We start from the raw sequence: 12,953 nt of genomic DNA, 5'->3' as shown, positions 1-12,953 counted from the left end.
TTAGGTTATTTTAAAAATAAGAATCATGGAACCACAGAATCGTAGAGTTGGAAGGGACCCCAAGGGCCATGTAGTCCAACCCCTGCAATGCAGGAATCTCAGCTAAAGCATCCATGACAAATGGCTGTATATTCTTATGCACATATATACACATACATACCATATATTCTTATGTACTCACTTGGTGCTCTGTCCTGCATCCAGACATTTCCAGAACAGATGGACAGAAGTCCTTGTAGTAGGTTCATGTGCTTAGTCTGATGTGTTGAAGCACAATGTGTGCCCTAGCATCAAATAAAACACCAAGTCACCTCAGTCATATTGTTCTCCTGGTGGCTACAGGCCTACAGTGAATGGAAACTGCTTGCAACTTGTTGTTCCCAGATGAAGGCAACTCCTTCCTTTAGAAATCCCCGACAGGAATTCTGATAAAGGACTCGATGGCAACAACCCTCATTAAAATAACTTCATAAACCTTCATCTCATTCCCCATATTCTACGATCCATTGCCAAGCAGTCAAAAGGCCCATTGTTACTGGAATATATGCTGTCTGAACGGGGCGGGGGGGGGGGGGGTTCTGTACTTTATCTGTGGGTTTCTTTGGGGGAATCTAAACTTTCCACAGTGTCAAACACCTTCTAGCTGCAGGGTTTTTTTAAAAATATCCGCAACACTAATAAACAGCGGTGGAATAGACTTTCTATTTTATTTCTCTGTTTTTAAAAACAGGGGGGGGGACATTTCAATAAGTGCTTTAATTGATTTGGGCTGCCTTGCATTAGTTTCCAACTTAACTCCTTCGGTAAAGCACTGAATATGATATTTTTTGTTTGTTTGTTTATGTGTCAATCATCTTAAAATGTTCAGAAACCCCAGACTTGGTCTAAGCTGGCAAAATGACAATTCTGGAGAAAGGGCTTTTAAAAAAGAGAGTTTTGCTTCCTCTTTCCTGAGTGTCAGGAAGTTCACAGCAGCAGTGAGAACATCAGTTTCCTTTTGAGCAGAGATCACTAGAGATGGACAGTACAGAATTCTTCAAGTGGGGGTGGGGGGTGCTTTTGTCTTGAAACGTCCAGCTTGAAAAGGAATCATACAGCTGCAGCCAGGAGGAGCAAAGGCTTCAGTTCTAAGGCAACACCAGGCTCTGCTCCTGGCTCTGTCATAGCCAAGCACAGAAGCCAGTCTGCTTCAACGATCTACTTTCAAGCCACCAACACAGTTTGAAGCAAAGCACCTTCCTTCAAGCTCCCATTTTCAAGGCATCACTATGTGGTGGACTGACAGGAGCTGGATTTAGGGGCAGGTGTGTGGGCTGCTAAGCTTGGGGTAGGGTTGCCATATTTTGAAGAGGATACATTTGCCAACTTCTACTTTTAACTATGGATCATTGTGACCAGTGCTGGATTTACGTATAAGCTAAACAAGCTATAGCTTAGGGCCCCACTCCCTTGGGGCCCCCAAAAAAATTTAAAGGGAAAAAAACTGGATGTACATTTTTAAAATTTTAGGTTAAAAACAAATAAAATAAAACCTACATACAGCAACAGTGTTTTGTGTTGTGTAGGCTCCTATGACGTAAGTAATTGGCCCTGCCTGCTCCCCAAAATATCACAGGTTTGCTCATTTCTATATATAATAATTATTTCACTATTAATATACTTCTTCTTAATTATATTTCACTATTAATATACTTCTTAATTGTATTTCAGTTCAACAATTCCTTTGATAAAATGCATATTTTGTTATGTGCAAATGACTTTAGATACCTATTAGGTCCATAAATTACCATATAGAATATATTCAACACAAAAAACAGAAACAATTTGTCCTTGACAAAAGACAGCTGGACATATAAAGGGCCCCATTACCTTCAGTAGCTTAGGGCCTCATCAAACCTAAATCCCGCCCTGGCTGTGATGACTCTACCCATGAAAAAGAGGATGTGTCCTAGAAAAAGAGGACATATGGCAATGGACTGGCTCCTGTCCAGACTACCTACTCAGCTATCCCATCAGCAGCTGAAACAGTAGAAAGAGTTTGTCTTCCACTGTAAAGCTGACACTGACTTGCATGGCTAACATTGCACCAGCATTTGTGTGTGTGTATTTTACAGGAATATTTACAACCTCAGTGCCCATTCAACAAACAGCGAATTTACAAGTGGTCATATGTATGTTTGCATGCAAATGTATCATTATTATTTTTTGTGACAGGGAACAATTACATCCAAAATCATATGCCACCATTGTGAAAGAGGTTGCAATGCATTTTTAAAAAGTATTTTAAAGTAGAACAAGCAAAGGGAACTTCTGAAGCAACTCCTCACACGGGACACCATTTGACCTAAGATCAACACAGTGGTTAGGGACGAAGATGCTTCAAATCATTTTTTATTAAAATTAGCAAGTTCTACAAATAGCTTGGAGGTGGAAGAGGGGTGGGATTTTGTTTAGTTAAACAGAGCAGGGGGTAAAGGTTAAGCACCATTCTTGGTCCTTATCTGAATCCCTTCCACAGGCTCTGCTTTTAAAAAGCAGGAGATGCTGGATTTCTCATATCACGTCGAGTTTTGCTCTGCGTTAATCCTTGAAAGTGGCTGCATGCCACTGTGTCTCTTAAGGTTCCAGCACACAGGGATTCTCTTAAAAATGAAAAAACCCTGTTGTGACACTTAGAGGAGCAGACTCTGTTAAGTATCTGCAGTTTGAAACAATAGCATAAGAGTCGTTCTGTGTTAGAGGCAGTATGAGTACTGGTTGCTGGGAACCATGGATGGGGAGACAGTTGTTGTGCTCCTGTTCTGCTTGTGGGACTCTGGTGGGCCTCTGGATACTGGAGGACATGGGGCTTTGGCCTGATCCAGAAACTTATGCCCCCACTGTGGAAGGATGTGTGGATCCAGAATTGGCCTCCACAATCACTTACGTACCTATTCATTGTTAAAACCATGTTTATGGAAGACAATCTTACACAGCTACGAGTGATTGCCAAAGAAGAAGAAGAAGCAGGCTTGTCTTATCTTCTTATGATAAGACTCAGAAGCACAGCTAAGCATTGGAACAGCACCATCTATTGGACTAGTGCCTCTCCCTGTTAGCTGACACTGTTGCTTTAATCAACAAAGTTAAACCTGATGACTGACTGCACATTGTCTTAAGTTCCTTGACTAGCTGGAGACTTGATTAGAGGAGACTGAGAGGAGATACGATACAGTGGTACCTCTGGTTAAGAACTTAATTCGTTCTGGAGGTCTGTTCTTAACCTGAAATTGTTCTTAACCTGAGGTACCACTTTAGCTAATGGGGCCTCCCACTGCTGCCGCGCCTCCAGCGTGCAATTTCTGTTCTCATCCTGAGGTAAAGTTCTTAACCCGAGGTACTATTTCTGGGTTAGCGGAGTCTGTAACCTGAAGAGTCTGTAACCTGAAGCGTCTGTAACCCAAGGTACCACTGTAGTCATCTTCAAGTACCTAAAGGACCGTCACAAGGAGGGTGGAGCAGGCTTGTTTTCTCCTGCTCCAGAAACTAGGACCTGAACCGATGGATTCAAGTTACAAGAAAAGAGATTCTGACGAAACATCAGTAAGAGCTGTTCAACAGTGGAATGGACTCCGATGAGAGGTGGTGGACTCACCTTTCATGGATGTTTTTAAGCAGAGGTTGGATGGCCATCTGTCATATATGATCTAGTTGAGATTCGTACATTACAGGGGGTTGGACTAGATGACCCCCAGGGTCCTTTCCAACTCTAAAATTCTATGATTCTAACTATTAATAACTGTAAAAATCAACAACTGGTGATAAAAAGATCCTTTGCTAGCCCGAGCTTGGGAGAAAGGGTGGATATAACTATATTAAATAATAATTTGTCACTAAGAGAACATACACAATTCTGAATAACACAAACTCTCCCTTGTTAATAATTCAAACATCTTCCATATTATTTCACTAATGTTCCATGAAAAGTTTCACTTTGTCATTTTTAAAAACTCATTACCCTGGCATAATAAGAAAACATCTTTGCTGAATAACTGCAAGAATAAAAATGAGACAAATGCCATCTTTCTAGATCCTATCCTTCCTTTTAGTCAACAGAGGGCAGCAGATACTTGTGCCAAGCATTTGTTTGGTTCCTGCAAACACCTCCAGCACATATGGCTCTCTGTGCCGCAGCATCCTCAGAGATCATAAAAATCATAGCGTTTGCGTACTGAGAAGAATAATGGGGGACAGACCCACGTAAGACACACTCTGACTTCAGTACATTACAGAACAGGGACTGCCTATAAAACACCATTAATGTTTAAGATGTTAAGAGTTTGAGATTTCTAATAGAGAAAAGAGCACATGTTCGTTCTTAGACTGATGCACAGCTATCAAGAGAGACAGAAAAATCCGAACACCAGAATGAGTCAGTCACAGTGAGCAAATTATACCACTTGCTGTGAGAAAGCTCCTGGTCTGTTTATTAACACAGACTATGCTGCTCAAACTTCTCATCTTTTCCTGGCATATCTGGTACATTCTGAGTGGACAAAAAGTGAAATTATGGTTACCAGTGTTAATGCCGATACCTCAGATCCACAAAGTATTTAGAAAGTCAGGCCTTTGGGGACACCTGAAGTCTGACAGAACAATCCAAAAGCCCCCTCCCCTTGCACTGGGTTGGGGAAGGGGTTTGGATTGGCTGGAGGTGTCCCTCTGCCTAGTCCAGCATTTTGGGCTTAGCTGGCCTCCCTCTGGCTCCCATCAACTGAGACAAACACCACTCTTCCAGTATGCCACAAATTGTGGGTGGAAGTGCCATTGGTGAGATGCCCATCAGTAGCAGCCAGTGGGGAGACATGAAGTGAGATGTTCCAGAGGTGGACCAGGGGTGCGGGTCAGCCAATCTGGGCCTGATCAATGTGCCAGCTTCAGGCTGGCATAGAAAACATGGAGCAACGTTTGTATTGCACTCTTAACTTGAGAACAGGTTAGGATAGCCATTACCAGAGGACAAAAACGAAAACAAACCTCCCCAAAACATCTAGGCTTCACAGATTCTTTAGACAAGGCTAAACTTACACTCATCCAGGAAGAATGCATATCTTTCTCAACACTGATTTTAAAGACCTAGCTACATTTATTTAACAAAGTAGTTAGGGTGAAAGAAAAGTCTAGTCCATTTCAAAATAAATGTCTAAAACTGGGTAATTGGATGGCGCCCTGCCACATCTACACTGCTTGTTCTGAGACAAAGAGAGGGCAAAATATTACAAAAGATTAACTAACCATTTCCAGAGGTGTGTGTTGTCAAAGACTAGAAGCAATCAAGCTGGATGAAATCACACAAGTCCTCTATACTACATGGTTAAAGGGCAAGCATGGCCCCTGCCATGCCTCCTTGACCTGGTGCCCTCGAGATATTGTTAGACTCCAGTACCCATCAGCCCCAGATAGCATGGATAATAGTTGGGGCTGATGGGAGTTGTAGTCTAAAATCTTTGGAGGGCAGCAACTTGAAAAAGACTGCACTTAGGTGGAATCTACACACATATAAAAAACGTTCTGAAAATGAATTTTTAAAGCGTTTTTTAAAAATGCATTGAATTTTCCATAAGGCTCACCATCACTATCTAGTGTCACATTGCATACTGCACTTAAAACACACTTAAAATGTTTTATTTGCAGCTGTATAGCTGAGTCCTAGCTGGCCAGATTTGTAGGAAGGTTAGAACTCCTCTCTGAATTTATGGGTGGAAAGGTGGGATAAAAATGTAAACATAGAATGATTTATGACATAGCACAGACCGAATGTGGACAAAAACACTGCACATTGTCTTGGTAACCCCCACAAAAACTCGGCAGTAGACTGTCATTAATATAGAATAAGGAGTGAAGAAACAAGTCCTAACATTCAGGAACAAAATAAACCCCAAATCGAGCAGGAATGACTTTGATTTTTAGTTTCTCTGCAAAACAACGAGAGGAACATAAGGAGACTAACAGAGCTTGTGATAAAGTCACTCCAGTAATAATAGAGAAAAATTAAATGTTTGCCAAAACTGTGCTGTGACTACATGTCTGTGTTTTCTTAACAGAGACTCTGCAAAATAGCAGGGTAAACAGCCAAAAGTCTCCTGGAAAGATGAAAGACATATGGTGGTTTCACAAGGATTTCCAGAGCTTAAGAAGAGAATAGTTTGGGTGTACGTGAGGTCATCAATGTGGCACATATAGGCACCACAATACCCCCAGACGCATCCTTTGTCACTTGGCAAGGCCACCTGCTCCTCCTAATTTTTGACTGGGTGTGTGGAGGGGGAGTTGTGGAGTAGGGTGCCTGTTTTTCTCTGTGCTTTGTTGTTTTGGATGTGTGTAGCTGAGCTTCACCAGTTTTTTATCTGTGCACCGGGGTATTTTGTGGTGCCCGTAACAGTTTATTTCACTTCCAAAGGTGCATAGTCCAAAGCTTACTCCTCCAACTCCTCCATCAATGGGCAAGAACCATTTTGCCAAATTAAGCAACAATATCTTCAGAGGCATCCAAATCTATTCAGCTTGGAACAGTTTGGTCTGCTATCTTGTTTCAAATTGACATCCGGCAGTTTCCAAATGTAGATGAAAACAAGCTCTTCCATCTTCAGAACCAGAGTGCCAAGTTTGGCCATGAAAGGTGGCCAATTGCTTAGAGAACAGATGGACAGAAAAACAGACAATCCACTTTCCACAGTATACTGTATATTAGACTGGCATAAAACACCCTATGTTACCCAGGAATTGTTAGAAAGCAAAACATACTGACATTTGGAAATTTAATGAAATATATATGTGTGTGTGTATTTTCTAAGGCTGTACACAACCCCTCCACCTGATCCAGGTCTGGCCAGGATTTAACCCAGCTGCAGCTCTAAATCATTGTGGGAACCAACCCTAGGGCAGGAGTCCAAGAAGCAGCTGCACGCATGGAACAAGGCCTGCTTACGCAATGGGAGTTTCCCTCTTCTTCTCCCCCACACCCCGTAAATCGGTTCTGGGGGGTTGGGGGGAATCTACCCCTAATGTTAAGTCAGCATTTAAAACCCCCAAAGTAAAACATACATCTGGAGAAGTAGGAAACACTGCCAGCCCTTGGATTCCCACTCATGATGTACTGACACAGCTTGCTTCTCTGTAGCATCTGCTTTGGAGAGCGCCTGGTCCTCTTCCTCCAGTGGGGTGTGGCCAGTGTCAAAGCTGCATGCTCCAGCACTGGGGGTGGAGAGCAGGCGGGGGTGTGGCTGGCGTGCCTCCTGGGGGGGTGGCGCATGTCCTGGGGGTGTGGCAAGTTGCCCACTGGGGTGTGGCGTGTGTCCCGGGGCGTAGCGCGCTGCCTGTGGGGGCATGGCGCCCAGCGTGGTGGGGGTACATACGGTGCATTTGGGGGGTGGCTGCGATGGTACCCCTCCCCGATGGTGCCGGGGGTGGTGCACTCCCCCCATTCCTCCATCAGTGTGTGTGGCAGTTGCAATATCTTCAGAGATTTCCAAATCAGTGCAGTCTTGGCGGGTTCGGTCTGCCATCTTGTTTCGAAATGACATCCAATTGTATCCAAACATAGCCCTATACCCATTCCTCCATCTCAGGAAATGTCACAGCAAACTGGGCCATGGTATCCTCAAAGGCATTTCGAAGCCCAGCAGAGATTTGGTTCTCATATTGTTTCTGAAAGTGCAAATCAGGTTGGTTTGCCTTTAAATACGAACTGAATTTAAATTCTCCCTCATTCCTACTGTCTCAAATTCTGCGTAAACTTACCTGGGCAATCCCACTGACATACCCTCCAACATTTCTCCAAAGGAAATAGGGACGTCCTATTCCATAAAAATAATGTTATTATTTACACCCCACCCATTTGACTCGGTTGTCCCAGCCACTCTGGGCAGCTTCCAACATATATAAAAACACAATAAAACATTTTAAACCTCTTCCCTATACAGGTACAGGGCTGGCTTCAGATAGCCCGGGGATTGGATAACTCCATACCCTCCAATATTCATCCAATGAAAATAGGGATGTCCTATCATACCCTCCAACATTTCTCTCAAGAAAATAGGGACATCATAAGGAAATGTGGGGCATTCCAGGATCAAATTAGAAACCAGGACAGCTTCTGTTAATCCAGGACTGTCCCTGGAAAACAGGGACACTTGGAGGGTCTGTGGTGAATGCAGTGAGATTTACTTCTGAGTAAGCATGCACAGGATAAGGCTATGAGTCCCTTGAAGCATTTTGACTCTTGGGTTTCCAGACTTCCTCTCAGTGGGGTATTACTCCCTTTGGTCAAACAGATTGCTTGTGACAAAATATTAGTGTTGCTTTATTAGCATCTCTCTCATTAAGACTTCTTTCCATTGTTTACTTTGCTGACAAGCTGCCTAGAATTCCCAGTTCTTCCTGCTAGAAATATGAAAACTATGTTCTCTTGAAAACAATGCTGCTCTAATAACATATTTTATGGACTGTGCAATGCAGCTTGCTTATAACTAGCTATGGAAAGCCATGACAGTTTCTCTCTAAACTGAGCTCATGCATTGCTTATCCTAGTTCCAAAAGAACACAGTTGTTCCTGGCTGTCTGGCTTAATTTTATGTACAAAGTATGTGTGCAGCAACAAAATCTGTGTCTCCTTACTGAGAGTCTGCTCACAAATAAGCGATTGTTTCATGATAATTTCAGACTCGGCTGCCTGGAAAAGATCTGTTTTCTAGGGATGAGTTTAGTAATCTCGGCTGCTCAAGAACAGGGTCCAACCACCAGCAAATTATGTAGAGGAGGCTGCAATAGGAAAATTAGATCCATACTGGATGAAGCATGGAACATTCTGCCCATTTTTGCTGAAGAGACCAAATGTCACACCTGTCAGTTTGAGCTCGCAAATTTCATTGATTTTTACTGCTTTTCTCTTTGACACTCTATTTTCTGATAATATTTTGAAATCGCATATAAGGAAGTAGTCAGAAAATGGCCAAATGCATCCATTTTTTAAATGCAAAAATTGTCATACTTAAGTCTGAAACAAACATCTGACAAAGCTCCAAAGACCTTCTCCAGATCTTTCAGGCCCACATTCTTATAGTAGGTGGGGAACTTCTGGCCCTCTAGATGATCCTGGGTTATGACTCCCATCATCCCTGACCATTGGCCATGTTGGCTGGGGCTGATGGGAATTGGAGTCCAGCAACATCTAGAGGACCACATGTTCCCTACTCCTGCAGTATAAAGGTGCATGGTTTGTTTACTTGCCTACATGTATGTGAATAGTACACATCAATGTGCATGATGCTTTGTGGAGTGAGGTAAACAAAATGAGTTTATAATCTGATTTTTGACAGAGGGTGAGATAACAGAGGGAGAGGAAGAGAGGAAGACAGAGGGGGAAATATGCACAGATGCCGTCACATATAGGCTTAGTTGAAACAAGGACAAACAGGTTAAGCCACAGGATTTCTAGAAGAGGTGGGATTAAAGGAAGCCCAAGAAGTGACAAGAAGTGTCCCATTGGAGAGTTCAAAGCATAAATGCTTCGAAGCAGGATGGGCAGTTTTATAAGAGAAGCCCTTGTGGCTGCTATCTGGGTTGGTGGAGTAAAGGTTCAGAGACTGGGCTCTCAGGATACGAAGGCAGAGAGACAGGCAAAGGTCATGTCCAAGGAAAGCAAGGACCAGGTTCCTGTCCTGGACATAGGAGCAGATAGGAAGCCAGTGTTGGGGTTTAAGGACAAGCATCTCCCAGTCTGAGTAATGAGAGAAGTTGCTGATTTTGGCAGAAGAGTCTTAGATACCAGTGAGAGGACCGAGTCAAGAGTAGAGTGACCATGTGACAAAGAGGACAGGGCCCCTACACCTTTCACAGTTGTGCGGAAGGGGGAGTTACAGCAGGTGTAGGTTGTCATGTAATTGACAGCTGCACTTGTGGAAATTTCATCTTCTACCCTAGGTAAGAGACCTCTGTGGCCATTATCTGGCCAATTCCCTTTGCACATTTTTCAGACTGTAAGCAGAGAAATGCGACATCAGATGGAGCCCTCCCTTGCCATTCATTGAAACAAAGAAGCTACTGTTTGCAGTTACAAAGCAGCGGCCCCATCCCGAAACCTTTCTTCTAGGTCAGTCTGCGATAATAACTCAACAGCAAAGTGTAAACGGGAGAACACTTACCCCGTGAACAGTTGGAGGCTGTCTTAGTCATTCCTTGATGCAGAACACTATGTTTCTTCTTATATTTTATCTTCATCCTGAATAATTCTCTTAAATTACATGTGCTATTCATCGAACAGTAAAAGTAACAAAGAGCGACACCTTAAAGACTTATCAGATTTATTATGGCATAATTTTTCATGGACCAGAGTCCTTATCTGATGACAGTGAAGATGAAGTGGACTCTGATGCACAAGAGCTTCTTCCATAACAAATCTTCTTAGTCTTTAAAGTGACACTCTTTGTTGTTTCTTCAGCTCCTCCTGGAAATTGTGCCGCTGTTGCTTCAATAAAAACTTAAGAACAGCCCTGCTGAATCTGACTGAGGGCACATCTAGGCCAGCCTTTCCCAACCTGATTCCCTCAAGATGTTTCAAACTACAACTTTGGATACCTAGATCATATTGCCCTTACCCACATTGAAGGTGGTCTACTATCTGCTTCTCCAATCAATTTTTCCTCAAAAAACGTTCCTGTATCAAGAAGCAATCGTCTAACCATTTAGTTCCCATGGCAATGCACCACCTGAAGTTTACCTAAGAAAAGGACACGCCTGCCCAGCAGATTTACCAGCCTGCCATCAAGTCCTATAATTTCAGCAGTATACTGCCATTGATACAGGTTTGTGCTTGTGTGGATGATGGGTTGTGTTGGCAAAGGGATCAGAATGAATGTTCATTACATAGCCAGTGCCGTCTAAGCTCCCTGCAAATAAACAAATAAATTCAAGAACAATGCTCAATTAACCGGTCATGTGGAAGCGCCACCTGTGTTGGGGATGGAGCGAAAAACTCAGCTGTGCTCTGGTCTGCACACTTGAGTAAAGCAAAGGCCATAGCTGTCAACCTTCCCTTTTTTTGCGGGAAATTCCCTTATTCCAGCGCCATTTCCCGCTGCTTCCCGCTGCTATCCCAGATTGTTAGATATCTCTTAGACTGTCCCCGGGACAGGTGAGGCTGCTGATCCCTTATTTTTGAGGCTGCTGATCCCTTATTTTCAAATCTGAAAGTTGACAGCTATGGCACATGCCTCTAGACCATTGGCAATGCAGCTTTCCAACCTTCTTGCTTTCAGATCAGCTTCTTTTGCCTCTGCAGTATAGGCCCTGTACAACATCCCATGCCCTGGCTCCTCTGATACAGTGCTTAAACTCCCCTTTCCAGCCTCTTAGGCAATCAGAACCCAAGGCTGTGCAGCATTCCTGATCACTGGGATAATTTTCAGTGTGCTGGTTGGCTACTGTGAGAACAAGATGCTGGCTCTGGACTGATCCAGCCGACACTTCTAATGTTCTTATGTTAACCTACCAGGGTTCTCGAAAGCTGCTCTTCTAGCCTGCTAGCAAGATGCATTAACAATCTATCTTGCAACCCATATCAAAGTGCAAAAAGTTAAAAACGAGAAATAGTGCAAGTGCAAATTCTGCTGGGGAAAGTCTTAGTGAGCTTAGGAACATAAGAAGTTGCCTTATACTGAGTCCAAACAGAAAACACCCACATTCCCTTGAATTTTTTTTCCCAGATGGGAAGAGAACACTGTGAAATATGGTCACTGAATATTATTGTTAATCTTGACTTCATTATGGTCCTCAGTTGCTACCTTGTTTGCCTCATCACCGGCTTAATCTAGGAGTGGGGGTGGGGAGTTGTCAGAGCACATGATTATTCTTTGTTAGCAGGTTTCTGTTGATTATAAGGTGTGTGTTTGTTTGTTTTTTAAAAAAGCAAGTAGAACAACTGCTCTTGAAATACACTATTATCACAATTTAATCTTGAGTACATCCAAGAGCAAGCCTTTGAACCTTGCTATGAATTGTTCCCTGGCTATGGTTGTTCCCATTTTACAGATTGGGAGCAAGGGGCCTATTAATATTAGGTGGGTACCATCAGAATACTGTTTTATTGACTCCCCTATGAGGAAGTGTTACAGCATCTGGTGCCTTTTAGTTTAGAAAAATAGCAAGCAGAAGCAGGCATGACAGAAATACATAAAATTATTCTTGGCTTGGAGAAAGCAGATAAGGAAATATTTTTTCTCCCTCTCTCTCATCACACTAGAACCCGAGGCCATCCAATGAAGCTGCATGTTGGAAGACTCAGGACAGATAAAAGAAAGTGCTTCTTCACACAGTGTGTGGTTAACTTATGGAACTCACTGCCACAGGAGGCAGAGATGGACACCAGCTAGGATGACTTTAAAGAAAATTAGAACAAATGCATGGAGGATCAGTGTATCAATGGCTACTAGACAGTTTGGCTACGTTCTACCTCTACTCTCTTCTTATGCTCTTTGACACCCAAGACAAACACTATTTCAACAAGCCTATCCTAACACATACTTCAGTTATGCATGCTTGTTTTCAACATTTGCTGATTTTTATTTGCATATTATAATTGTTACACAATGTTTTGTGTACACAACTTAGAGGTGCCTTTTAAATTTGTTAAGTTGATTATTCATTCCCCCTCCAGCAAATACATACCAATAAATAAACAGACACTCCCATGTTCAAAACTATCCGCAGAAACCGCAATGACTATTTTTCACAGGACATTAACAATCACACACACACACACACACACACACACACACACACACACACACACACCCTCTTCTTCCTGCCGCTTGCAAACTGGATGCATCGCCTGCCACCCGCGCAGTCCCATTTCCACCAGCAGGTGGCAGAAGGCAGCATCCCGTTTTCTCCCGGCAGCGAAACAAACCCAGCCCAAT

This window comes from Podarcis raffonei, chromosome 2 (genome assembly GCF_027172205.1).
Source record: "Podarcis raffonei isolate rPodRaf1 chromosome 2, rPodRaf1.pri, whole genome shotgun sequence".
Lineage (NCBI taxonomy): Eukaryota > Metazoa > Chordata > Lepidosauria > Squamata > Lacertidae > Podarcis > Podarcis raffonei.
This window is presented reverse-complemented; position numbering follows the sequence as displayed.